The sequence below is a fragment of the Colossoma macropomum genome, unplaced genomic scaffold (assembly GCF_904425465.1).
Source record: "Colossoma macropomum unplaced genomic scaffold, Colossoma_macropomum, whole genome shotgun sequence".
Taxonomy (NCBI): Eukaryota; Metazoa; Chordata; class Actinopteri; order Characiformes; family Serrasalmidae; genus Colossoma; species Colossoma macropomum.
This window is the reverse complement of record NW_023494798.1, coordinates 31,842,279-31,856,622: the sequence shown is the minus strand read 5'-3', so window position 1 is coordinate 31,856,622 and position 14,344 is coordinate 31,842,279. Positions and strand designations below refer to the sequence as shown.

The 14,344-nt window shown below is 40.0% G+C and overlaps 1 protein-coding gene across 1 annotated transcript in view; it reads left to right on the top strand.

Moving 5' to 3' along the window:
* Positions 1 to 14,344, top strand: part of pak1 (p21 protein (Cdc42/Rac)-activated kinase 1) — a 104,939-nt gene that overhangs the window by 22,396 nt on the left and 68,199 nt on the right. Inside the window, exon 2 of the mRNA XM_036584927.1 lies at positions 77 to 132. The gene's annotated coding sequence lies outside the window, so the exon portion shown is untranslated. The remainder of the gene's footprint in view (positions 1 to 76; positions 133 to 14,344) is intronic.

Here is a 14,344-nt window from a genome sequence, read left to right as displayed (position 1 = left end):
AGATGAGTTAAACTTAATTTCTCTCTCTCTCTCTCTCTCTCTCTCTCTCTCTCTCTCTCTATCTCTATCTCTGCAGGTTACTCTGTGTCTGGTGTCCAGCCGTGGTGTTCCTCTGCTCTGAGGTGAAGGAAGGTAAGTTGAGGCGTGTGTTTTAGTGTGTGTGGTTAAGCTCTCCACTGGAGCGCTGCAGGTCCGTCTGCGCTCCCAGCATGCATTGTGCTTTGCATTATTTAGAGCGTTGCCGTGGTGCCGTGACCACGGCTACCTCAGAGTGCCTGGCTTGGTGTGGGTGGAGCTGGGCAGCTGGTGGACGGAGACAGCTGTGTCAGGGATTCCCCACGTGTTTGGCGTGTGCGTGTTCGGTAGTGGTGGGTAGTGAGTTGAGAATGAATGAGCTACTCAGAGGACTTTGAAGCTTGTGTTTGACAGTTTGGCAAATATGATGGATTATTGTTCCATATGTCTTAAACTAGGAGTAACATGTCTATTTACAGGGAAATTACACTGATTTAAATAAATGCATAATTCAATCAGAAAAATTGGAGGAATTCTCCTTAAATAGTTAGTTCATCGTTCCTCTGATTGTCTCCATCCATTTTGTTGAATGTCCGTCCTCTTCATGTATTACCTGCAGCGGTTTCAAGTATGCTTGTTTGGACTAAAAACCATTTCAAAAGATAGGTGTCCCCTTTTGACTCACAGTAAGTGTCTCTGCAGTGCACCATTTCACATCAAACCTTTCTGTATGATTAGGTTTACATCTCAACCACTGAATTACAAATTTACAAATTTGTAAAACTGGTGGAATTCCCCTTTAAACATATATATATATATATGGGAAGTAGTACAGCACAAAATGTCATTTGCAAGTGTATTGCATTTGTATTAAAACCACAGTGGTGACCGCTTCCTGTGGCGTGGCTAAAGAAAGGCCTGTATTATTTTGAATAGAATTAATAAACATTTGCTCTATATTGTATGAATCGATTGATTTTGTTCCAAACACCCACAGAATCTCTCATCTGGAGCTGTGATTGGTCAGGATAGCACAACACACAATTGTATTCAGTGATATCAGTGTTGGAAAGGCCAGCAGTGCAGTAATGATTAACTAGTGATGTGTTATGTAACCCTTATTGGGAGTGTCCCCCTCTCTGTGTATCACAGTATCAGGTTTAAAGTTATCTCTGCCACACCTTATTCCACTCACGAGGGCCTTTATGATCACAGTAACCGGATGAGTTTGGTGGGGTGTGTTCAAATTGGAACTGCGTTGGACAGGAGTTCAGTAACGCTGATGTGTAGGAGTGTGAAAACAAGATCAGAATGTGTGTTGCTGTATAAACGTGTGTGTGTGTGTGTATGTGGGTCACTCTCCATTTGGAGGGGAAACCATGTCGCTTAAAATATTAGGCACTGCTCCAAAAGTCGGTATGTACATTTACACAGTTGACCTAAGATTAAATAACACTTTTCCCTTATGATTCTGCAAAACAGCTCGTCGCAAAACCAGTTTTCAACATGTGCGAAACCATTTTTAATGTAAAACAATATTTTTAAGAGGTTTGATTTAGGAATTTGTATAAAACATTCATCTCAACTTTTTATATCATTAACGTGCATATGCATTTTATTTAAAAAATTAATTTAACTCTTATTACATTTTAACACACTATTTTCAGCTCTATTAAACTGCTTCTTTGGGTTGAGGCTCTTCAGAGAGGAAGCATCTCAAGGCGTGAGAAGGCGAGTCACACTCACTCACTATATTTAATTCATTTATTAATAATTGTGTGTTTATGTTTATATATCTGTTGTCGGAAGAAAACCTTGTATCTCTATTTTTGATGTTTTTCAGTTTTTGACATAATTTGGAAAATACTTGTTGCCCTTTACATTGTCTGTAAATTTCATGATGAATGGACAAAAAGAAATGACCCAAAATGACTTAATAACTTAAAAATATATATATACTACTCTATAACACACACACAGACATATGCACGTTGGTTTTTACACCAAATCAGGAAGTGGCTTTTATATATATATATATAAAACCCACATCCTGATTTGGTGTAAAATCCAACGTGTGTGTGTGTGTGTGTTATAGAGTAGTTGTAGACTCACAGCCTGTCACTGCATTTTATGGTGATCACTGTGTGTGTTTAGCAAATTGATCATCAGCACTTTCCTCACAGAAAGCCACAGTACCTAATGCACTTTTTATTTCTTGGAAATGTTCTTTTTCTGATTTTCCAGTCATTAGAATTAATACTATTGCAGTAATGCTGAGCTTTCGTACTATTTAAATGATTTATACACGTTCTAAAATATCTTTCCATATTAAAGAGTCTGTGGAACATCTATTATTCATCGCACCCATGCTGTTCCAGAGCCATAATACCCTATTTAATGCGTATTTGTTTAGTTATTGTCTTCCATTAGCTCCTTTCATCGGAGCGTTACACATGAAAAACTCCAGACGTTCCCACTGCAGGACGCAAACTGATCTGCAAAATGGACTTTTTAACAATTATTTAAGAGCGGAGATTACAGCATCGTTTCCACTACGATAAAATACAGTAAAATAAGAAACACAGAGGCAGAATTACTACAAAAATTGAGACATAAAGTGATTTATTCATTCATCTGTTCGTTTATTCTTTAGGCTTGCGTGATGGCACATTTTGGTTAATTACTGCAATTACGCTTCGCAAATAAAGAAATATTCCAGCAGTAGATTTGCGAACACTAGCCTTCTGCAAATACCCCATGTAAAATACAGAAAATGTGGAGATGCCCTCTGAACTATGGAGTCAATGTTTTATTAGGTCGTCAAGATCAGACTTTTAAAAAATATTTGAATATGTGTAATTTTTCTATCTTTTGATTGAAGTTATATCTAGTTTTTTTGTATTTTCTTTTTGTTTGCCTATTTATTGTCTTTGTTTATTTTAATCAATGCTCTTACACATTTTAATTTATTTTACTTTATTATAGCGCTGTCACAAATCGATTCAAATTTACATTCTCTATGAATCAGCTTACATTCTCTATGACTTTGTATGATAATTAAGGCATCTGTACTTCATTATAAAGCTGTGTCCTCCACAAGGTGGAGCTATTAGCACTGAAGATGCTTTTGTGTGAATCACTGAAAGAGAGGAAACCCACACCAGCAGGATCTCACTAACGCATGCATGTTTGTTGTTGCAATATATATATATATATATATATATAAAACTAGGTCAGAGCTGAACAGCTCAGCTTACAGTCTCCTCCTATATATTCAGATTCATGTATAAAGTGTAAAGTATAAAGTAAAGGAATCTGTTAGCCTCAAACGCATCAAATGTTGCATTGAGGTAGAGTGGGTTAGGGCTGAAAGATTAATCTTGTTTATGTTGAAATTGCAATTTTCAAAACACAAGAGCTGCAATTTCAGTTATTGCCCACTTTATCCACAACATTACCGTCACAGGTTTAAGGTGGGGACACTTAATCTAGTAACATGCAAGTTGTGAACCACCCATAGATGTGTTAGACCAATCAGAGGCTACCAAATACCCATGTGCTATGTTATCACAACCACAACTAACTGGCAGTTTAACACTGTACGTTCAGAAACAGTGGATATTCTGGTCTTCTTGGCCAAAAAGGACCTAAGGCCGCTTACATAAAACATCTTAAGTCTTTATCTTAAGTTAAAATCAGAAGTAATACATTTAAAGCCATAGTTTTATATTAAATTTGGTCATTGACAAAAGCTTAAGAGTTGACAGTTAAGTTTTAGGCCCTACATTTTACAATTACAATTACCTTTTTTACGTCCTGCTTATAGATTTAGAGATTTTATATAGATAATTTAAGCCACACATTTGTGGGGTTTTATACATAAAAAGCAGCCATAATGTATTTTTGCATGGCTATTTTCAACCTTACTTTATCCCTTTTAACTAAACAGACTGTTTTTGTTACTGTGGTCTTTATGACCAGTATATGTAAATGAGCTCTTCTGATTGGTTGTCTTGCTTTGTGACATTTTGTTTTTCTGTCTTTCTGTCTTTCTTTCTTTGTTTAAGCTGGAATTTTGTCTTTAAAGTTGACAACTGTCTAAAACTTAAACGTAGGGCCTAATAAAGCAATAAACCACAAGAGGCCGTTTTTAGACTTTTTGTCATATAACAGTGAACATATGAGAGCACAGCACTCTTTACTGCAAAAACTTCCGCTTTAGAAGTACTTTTTTGTCACCAAATTACCACCGCGAGTCTATTTAGCACCAATCCAGCGGTTCCCCTCTTCTCGTGCTGGGGCTGAATATCAAATGTCTCCCTGCTCCCTACATAGTGCACTACGTAGGAATTTAAATACTGGATCCTGAAACCCCAATGGCGCAAAATACAGCTAAGAAATTGTCATTTGGGATTCAGACACATCCACACTCGATAAACGATGCACAGTTTAGCTGTAAAGGCTAGAATTTCTAAACTAGAATTTTCTAAATTTCTAGCTAGCACACTATTTAGGGAGTAAGGAGCCGTTTGGGATTCACCCTTGGTTTGATGCTACTTCTGACTGAAACACGAACATTTGAAACAAGTAATCCATTTCTTAGACTTTTTTGCAGCCATTTTTCAGTGAATCATAACATGAGTACTTTAATTCAAGCCTGTGATGTTAATGATGGAGTTGTTTAATATGTTTGCTATCTTTTAGCCTGTTAGCTGGCTGACCAGCCTAGTTCTAGTTAAGAACATAAGTGGTCAGCTCCTCAGTTAAAACAAAAAACAGGTTCTTACTTCATCAGTACGCTCGGTGGTCCCTGTGAGCAGCATGAGAGTCAAAGATTATTCCATTACACAGGGTTCTCCATGCCGTGGTGCAGTAATACACAATTCAGTTGTGAGGTGGTCTTAGGTGTGTGTATATCGTGGATTTTACAACGGCTTAGAACGCGGCTCAGCCGATCAGATTTTAGGACCGTAACTATCCGTTTTATAAAACTCAATTTACAATTACAATTTTTCACTTCCCCCTTATAGATTTAGAGATTTTATGTAGCTCATTTAAGCTAAACGGAAAACTTAAGGTCAATATTTACTTGACATGTTATGTGCAAGTGACCACCGGACCTTAACTTAGAGAAAATAATAGCAATTTAAATCGCATTTGCAGCCCTAGAGCTGGCCTAGTACTGAACCCAGTTTAGGAAGAGAACACAGCTGCAAGCATTGACGCTACCAAAACACTGAAACTCCAATAGAAGCACCAGCAGAAGTTAGTATTTATCATTCAGTCATATAGTGATATGATATATTTATTAATACAAGGAAGTGATCTGTAGAAGTCTAACGCTGAGAGACTGAGCTTCTGTGCAGAGACCCAGACGCAGACAGGTTTGGGGGCAGTTCAGGGGGAGACATGTTGTGTACTGGGTTTGATCGATGGTGGATCTGCGCTCTGCCCGCTTTTATCACACATGCATACCGTTCCTCACTCAGACACTCCATCAATCACTCAGACGCCCCGAATTCCCTGCAGTTTTTCTGTCTGTCTGCGTCTCGCGTTCTCTCACACGCGCAGACACATGCGTATTTCTTCACATGCCTATCGCCTTAAGTCTTAGGGAGCCACCCTGCTGCACTGTGGGATGCTCTTGAATCCGTGTTATTGCCGCTCCTCTATTTCTCCTCGACTGAAACGCTCCACCACACTCTTTTCACGCTGTTCAGGTATCCGTGTTGACTCTCCATCCTGTATGTTTTTTAGCTTATCTGATCTGTGCGCAGTTAGAGCCGGAGTGGCTGTGCAGAGTGTTGGGTCCCCTGGACTGGAATCATTAAAGGGCCCATGTCCTACATTTTTCTTGCGTTTTATTTGTCCACTTTTCTGTGGTTTTCTGTACTAAAAACAGCCATAATTCATTTTTGCATGACTATTTTCGACCTCTCTTTATCGCTTTGAATTATAGTTATCGTGCACTTTATGACTCATATACGTAAATGAGATCCTCATTGGTTGTCTTGTTTTGTGACATCACAAAAGAATTCAAAACAGGCTTAATTTCCACATACGGACCAGGCTACATTTTCTTTCGTTTCGTTTCGTTCTTTTTTTCTTTTCTTTTCTTTTCTTTTCTGTTCTTTTCTTTTCTGTTCTTTTCTTTTCTTTTCTTTTCTTTTTCCTTCCTACCTTTTGTTTGTTTCTTTCTTTCTTTCTCTCCCTTTTTTCTTTCTACATTCCTTTCTTTCTTTCTATTTTTCTTGCTACCTTTCTACGTTTCTTTCTATTTACCTTTCCTTTTTCTTCCTTTTTCTTTCTTCTTCTTTTGTTCTTTTTTCTTTTTTCTTTTCTTTCTAACTTTCTTTCATTCTCTTTCTTTCTTTTTTTACCTTTCTTTCTTTCTTTCTTTCTTTCTTTTTTCTTTCTTTCTTTATACCTTGTTCTTGTAACCTTTCTTTCCTTCTACCTTTCTTTCAACCTTTATTTCTTTCAACCTTTTTTCCTTCAGCCTTTTTTCTTTCTTGTGGGTTTATGTAAATAAGCTTAGTTCCCTTATATAGACTGTATGTTCTGTGGAGTAACTGGTATGTTTTGAAACTTTAACAGTGTTTATGAACCACATCAAACTCTCTTATTTCACAAAGTGAGAGAGTTTTATCATATGAGCCTTTCTTTCTTTCTTTCTTTCTTTCTTTCTTTCTTTCTTTCAGCCATTTTGAACCTTTCTTTATCTTAATGTGTGCAAATAACATGAAACTTAACACACATTAAAGCTGTGATCTTTTACACTTTTTGATGCCTTTACGTCGAGTGAACGTGTCATGAAGAGCGCAAAAGGCTTATGTTTGGAAGGGGCTTTGGTGAGGGATTGTTGGGGTTGTGGTGGGGGTGCTGCCACCCTGGACTGATGAATAATGGAGTGGCTTAGTCCCTCACAGGCTGCACACACACTTACTCTCTCTCTCTCTCTGTCCCTCTCTCTCATTCTCTCTCTCCTCCTCTCTCTCAGAGCGCACAAAGTGTATAGTAAGACATGGGAAGATTAGTTTCAGGCAAGACGAAACTTTTACCAAAATTATATAAATAAATATAATTATTTTGCTTTGTTTGTGATTCAGACGTTGAGGGTGGGACAGTGAAGTCTTTGGGTGTGATGTCATACAGCCTGCAGTTGCTAATCTTTGGAGTGGAGCGAGGGGAATTTTTAGCTTTTTGAAGGTTTGTATACGAGCAGCAGTGAGGAACACTCAGAGCCAGCTGGATTTGTGGAGAAAGCCTAAAGATTTTTTGAAATAAAAAAATTACTTAAAAAATCGTGATACTTCAAGACATCTTCAAGACTAGAGTGTCATATTTCAAAGCTGCTATCCTAAACTATGAATACAGTAAATCACAGATTGTTGTTGGGGAAAGAGTGCAGTGCATGCTGGGGACTGTAGTGAAACAGGCTAGTAAGAAAAGAAAATCAGAATAATTATATGGGCTGAGTAGGATGGTGTCACGGGCCTCACTTGCCCCGCGGGCTTTGTGTTTGACGCATGGGGTGGTCAGGTTACATTTAGGAATGACAACAAAGACCACCTGACTTGAGTTGAATAGTAGACTCGCTTTCATGCGACGTGATTCCAGTGCGCCAGGGCGTTGGCTTGTTTGTAGCATGTATGACTGTTACATGAGTTCGTATTTCTGAGGATCCAGTGAAAAATGTACACGAAACATATCCGTATATTTATGGAGCATTTTGGTTACCCCAGGGGGTGATTTTCAAAATGGTAATTTTTCTTGCAGAGAAAACCAGCTCGGACCTGTAGTTCCTAATATGGGCATGACGGCGACTGTATTGTGATCGTAGTCAGTGCTGCAGTGAAGGTATTCCATCAATACAGGCTGGTGTGTCTTCTTAAAGTCAATTGGAGCTAAATGATGGCCATTTTACTGCCATTGATGAAGTCTAAGAGCTTTAATGTGAATCTATATAATTGCTGCGTGCAAGCAGACCTCTCTCTCTCTCTCTCTCTCTCTCTCTCTCTCTCTCTCTCTCTCTCTCTCTCTCTCTCTCTCTCACTCTTTTTCTCATTATGTTTGTGAGACAGCAGACAGCAGAAGATGCTGATTGATCTGGGCTGCTGAGCCTGACTTTTTCAGTTATCCTCCACTTAGCTCATTAGGAGATATTACATTGGCCACACCCCGTGCGTCCGTCTATACTACCACCAGGACCACAACGCTCCACGAGAGACAGAGAGAATATAAAGGTGCTGTGCTTCTTCTCTTATGCTGCATTTGCATGTTGACGTTGAAAAGAACATTGGTCTGTGTTATATGACCACTACGCTGCCTGTTGTGGTGCCTGTGGTGTAGTTGCTACTCCACTGAAGACTGTGGAACATCTGCTTTTCTGCGGTCATTGTACCATTATACGATTTTTATCCGAAGGATTTTTTTGTGAAAAACATTGCAGTGCTTCAGAACGTTTGTCAGTGTAGGCTCTGAAAATGAAAACTGTGTATAATATTTTCTGAATGGTCATATTTTAGAATTAGATAACATTTAGTTTATTGATTCTTGAAACATTGTAGAAACATACCTTGGAATTTTCAGAGGAAAAAAAATGCGTTCAGACGAGACCCAAACATCACTGAACCAGAACCAGTGGCGAATCAAACAGAGCATTTTGAGGATCAGCTGTTGTTAGGTTGGACAAGTTCCATTCGTTGTAATGCAGACAGTAGTGCACAACACAGTTTTTGTCATAATACATAACTTTTTATGCTGCAATTTTTGTGACGTATGTGCTACAATTACGTGGCTAGCTAAACACAGGAGTTTTTAAACACTGTGTCCACTCACTGTCCACTTTATTAGACACTCCTACCTTGTCAGTCCACCTTGTAGATGTAAAGTCAGAGACAATAGCTCATCTGTTGCTGGAGTTTTTAAACACCTCAGTGTCACTGCTGGACTGAGAATAGTCCACCAACCAAAAATATCTAGCCAACAGCGTCCTGTGGGCAGCGTCCTGTGACCACTGATGAAGGACTAGAGGATGACCAACACAAACTGTGCAGCAGCAGATGAGCTATCGTCTCTGACTTTACATCTACAAGGTGGACTGACAAGGTAGGAGTGTCTAATAGAGTGGACAGTGAGTGGACACAGTGTTTAAAAACTCCAGCAGCACTGCTGTGTCTGATCCACTCGTACCAGCACAACACACCACCACGTCAGTGTTACTGCAGTGCTGAGAATGATCCACCACCCAAATAGTACTCTGTGAGGGTCCATGGGGGTCCTGACCACTGAAGAACAGGGTAAAAGGGGGCTAACAAAGTATGCAGAGAAACAGATGGACAATGAGCGTAGAAACAAGGAGAGCATATATATATATATATGTGTGTGTGTTTGTGTGTGTGTGTGTGTGTGTGTGTGTGTGTGTGTGTATTCGTGTGAATGTTGTGCTTTCTTTATAAAAAATGAAATTCCAAAAAGTGCTGGTATGTTGTGTAGCATTTGAACGCTCTGATACGCTACAATAACATTTATCTGCAACAGCTGCTGTGAAACGATGTATTTGTGGGTGGAGCACAGATAGGTCACTTACCCCAAAGGACCCCATGCACCTCCTGTTGGTACCTCATGTACATCAGATGCCGCTCTCACTGTGAGGATGATCATGTGCTGTGGATTTACTGGCGCTTGCTGTGTTGTGTAGATGACTCAGAGTTAGCGCTGACTCAGAGCAGACCTGTCAGGTGGTCTGTGTGTGTGTGTGTGGGTGTGTGTGTGGGTGTGTGTGTGGGTGTGGGTGTGTGTGTGTGTGAAAGTCTGGCGGCAGGGTCGCGTTTATGACACGTTCATGATTGCACATCACTGCTGTTGTGTTTGTTTATCTGTGGAGGAAGTCAGAGACTGCTGTCTTGTATCTTTGATGTACAGTTTTTCTTCTACGAATTTTTTCAGCAGTGGTGGCAGGCCAGACACCCACCCCACCCCCTAACACCCCACCCCACCCCCTAACACCCCACCCCTACCCCCACATGCATCTTCTTTTTTTACTGTCCAGCTATGGGAGATCCGACTTAGGCCGTGTTGAAAAGTAGGGCTATGCCTGTGGATGAAGAGACTGACTGTGATTTGTTTCAGTAGAGGAGAGAAGTGGACGCAGGGTTGATGGGTTGCCGGAGGCAGCGTGTTTGAGTGTGTCTGAGCTGGGGGGATGGATGGATGAGGGAATGAGAGTGAAGTGGAGAGGAGATTGTGATGTGACTGCTCACATTGCTCCCGCGCTGCCGCCTGCAGGATGTCCTGCTCTGTGCTTTATTTCTGCTGCCCTTGCTGGAGCTTCACAGAGAAATGTCATCTCAACGCCTCAGGCAGCGGAGGGGAAAATATAACACACTCAGAGTTCTCCGAAACACTGCGTCACGGAGTGTGTTTGAGTGTATTCATGCATGTGTGTATTTAAAGGGGAATTTCACTGATTCAGGATTTCTGCATAATTCAAATGTTGGAATGTACACAGAGTCATTCAGAGCGGTTTGGTGTGAAATGGTCCACTGTAGAGGAAAATACACAGAGTTAAATCTACAGTATTGTGCAAACGTCAGAGACCACCTATCAGTTATTTAAATTCCAGTTCAGGGGTCGGCAACATGTGCCTCTGGAGCTGCATGCGGCTCTTTTACTGCCCTGTTTAGATTTTTGGGTAAAAATAAAATAATCCTCCTTTGCAGTAAAATAGAGCTCTGCTGATCCTTATAACACAGTTTTAACATTAACTCCAGCGTTTATGATCAGTTAATGTATAACTGCTAATTCACCCTTTAACCCTGAAGATCAGCGGGGAGACTGATGGTCACCATAGCAACACAGACAAGAATCTTGCCTAGCTAGTAGCTAACGAAACGGCAAAGAGAAAGATTTAAGACAAACATTGATCATTTGAACCTGAATAGACTTATTTGCACTTATAATCACTCCAGCTGGTTTCCTGATATGTTTAGTCTGCAACGAGAAACTGACAAACACTAAAAAGTCGTGAAGCTGAAGTCAGATTTTCCCGTTCCACCTTAAATGGTACAGCAGTTACATTCTGGTGCCATTCTGGTGGAACGGGAAAATTCAAACAAGAAGCTGGTGAATAAGAAGCGACTTCAGCCTTGTAAAAAGTTGAACGCTGAGAGACATTTTACAGAAACTGTTCTGTTTTTGTGGAAAAGTTTCCTGCCAGAGATGCGAGAAAGGCGACTATAGCTGAGATAAAGCTTAAAGCAGAGCAAAGTAAATCTGTGTTTTCGTTTATATTATATTTTTAGCCTATACTAGAACATCAGCACACACTGAGACATATTTACAGCCAAGATGGTAAAACTGACATAAAACGTTGCGGCTCCCAAGGTGGTTTGATTTTTGTTGAAAGGACAAAATGGCTCTTCTTAACATTTGGGTTGTGACCCCTGCTCCTGTTAAAACAGCCATTAAGTACAAGTCATTCAGAGCTTCTTTGTTTGATGTGTCCGTCTCCTTTTCTCAGTGAGGTTCTTCTTGACAGCTACACATCCTTTCAGACCCACAGCGCTGAGTCGTCTTCTCACAGCGGAAGGATGGACAGAAACACCTGTGGATGTTTTCAGATCTGAAGCAGCTTGATTTTCTCCTCTCTCTCAGAGATGAAAGCTTTAAGTGCTGTTTATCTGATGGGGGCAGTTTTGGTGTCTACCTGGACTTCCAGGTGGTTGTTAGGAGTAGTAATATATTGTACTTAATGGCTGTTTCGACTGGAATAAAATATTAGATGGTCTCAGATTTTTGCACAGTACTGTATGTGTGTATTATATTTATTAAATTTCAGGTTTGCAGTGGAGTTAGTGTGAAATCTGTGCTGTGTAAATGATTATGGAATTCTTTCGTAGTCACTCATTCCCAGACCTCGTCCTTCAGAGTTTACTCACAGTCTTAAAATAGACCTGAATATCTCTGAGTGTGTTCAGCGCCGAGCACACGCTGAGGATGGTGGAGATGGATCAGAGGCTTCTTCCAAACACTGCCTAAGAAGGAGTCAGCTTTCAGCTCAGTGTATTCAAATCGATATTTTAAACTGAAATTGAATCAATCTGATGCAATTTCTGTTCACCGTGGTCGTTCACAGCCACAGTGACTGAAACCCTGAAACCGTCAAATTGAATCTGATAATTATGATGTAATATAGGGTCACTTATCCTTATGGAGAATTATTCTTCCCATTAAAACACAAAGCATCTATAGGTTTGATATGATTTTTGATTGTGATCCTAAGATTTTATATGTTAAGTAGCAAAATACCCCCTCAAAAATTGTAAAATGTAGAATTTATAAGCGACTTTTGGGGGGGAAAAAAGCCCAGAGAGTGGGTGTGTCTGTAGCATAAGCTCCGCCCCATACCGCCACACTTCACCCTACACTTGGTCATTACCCACCTTTACATGCAGCCTGATAATCCGTTAATAATCCGACTAATAGCTCTATCGGAATAGAATACGTCCATGTATCCACCTCATTTGGAATACAGTTTCTATCCGACTGATCGAGGTGGGTAATCCTGTAAATAATCTGTTGAATAGAAGAATAATATCTGTGTAAACGCCTGTATCTGATTACATTCCCTATCGGAAAGTTTAAGTCCGTTCTGATCATGTTCGTCGCATCATAGTGAAAGTTTATACCGTTCAACATGGCGGAGCAGAAACTGGTCTGCAGAGGAGACGAAGTTTATGCTCTGATCTTTAAAAGACGGCGGTGGGACGGACGTCCAGTTTACGTGTCTCAGAACACGACGTCTTCCTCTCGGCCTTCTTTAATAAGGACATGTGAAGGATGTTTTCCTGAGTCTGACATCATCTTAAAGCAATTAAAAACACAAGCGCTGCTCACTGCTGCTCATCTCACTCTGACTGGACTCACGTGATGCTTGTTGTCATAGTAACGTCTACACTAAGCAGTGCTCTACGCATGCATGTAATTTTAGATCGGATTACTTGTGGTGAGCATGTAAACAGAGTTTTTCCATCAGATTGTTGAGTAGAGTGAGAATAAACACCTCAGTCTTAATCTATAATCGATATGTATTAAATCGGATTGGCAAAAATCTTTGCATGTAAACGTAGATTTAAAAAAGACCCAGTGCTGCCGAAGCTGACCTCAGGCAGGCCGAGCAGGCACCCGCCACACTGACCACCAAACTATTCACTAACGTCTGCTAACTTAACGAACAACTTTATTAGTTCTTTGCTGGAGATTATACAGATCGCTATGCACTGCAGTTTAGCCTGATATCCAATAGACACAATGTTTAGTCATGTAAGACTACCACCAGCTACCAGCATAAAGCATAACTTAAATATTTAGAACCTTATTTACTTTCCCTTTTCTCTGATCATTTGACCACCTGTGATGCATTTCCCACAGTCTGAAGCAGGACAGTGTGCATGTCGGGGGGGGGGTTACTGTACATGCAAGACTGCAGAATCTCAGTCTAACTGGCGGAAAGAGATCAATGCAATTATCCTCTCAGTAGGCGTCTTTGGGAGGAGAAGAGGATGTTGCTCTCGTCCCTCTTTCACTCTCTTTCACTCTCTCTTCCAGCACTGCTGAGCCCATCCCCCCGTTCATCAAGGCCTCAGTTAGAGCCTCCCACCATAAAGAGAAAGGAAAACGTCGTTTCTCTCTGTCTCTCTCTCAGCTGCCTCCCTAGAGACAGAGAGAGCGAGGGAGGCTTATGTTGCCCTAAACTAACAGATCACCAGGGGGCTCATACATTACGCCTTCCTGACTGGGCAACGCACACATGCGCATGGGTTTGTTTTTATACGTTGTTAGGACATTGGGTCATGCATATGTGTTAAAAATAAATATATATATATATATATATATATATATATATATATATATATATATAATGTATAAATAAATAAATATATTTTTTAAAATAAATAAGTAAATAAATAATTGCGTGTGTATGTATGTATGTGTGTGTGTAATAACATGTACATGACATACATACGCATGTTTAAGTATCTATGTAATAATGTACTAGATATATATGCCTAATCCTAAACCTAATCCAAAACTTAACCTGTTTCTGTTAACTAATACTGTAAGCACTTTACAAAGTCAGTTTTGTTGGTTCTGTAGGTTAGAACTGTTTTTCTCTGGTTCTATTACAAAGTCAGGAGTGTTTTGTTGGTTCTGTAGGTTAGAACTGTGTTTCTCTGGTTCTATTACAAAGTCAGGAGTGTTTTGTTGGTTCTGTAGGTCAGAACTGTTTTTCTCTGGTTCTTCTACAAAGTCAGGAGTGTTTTGT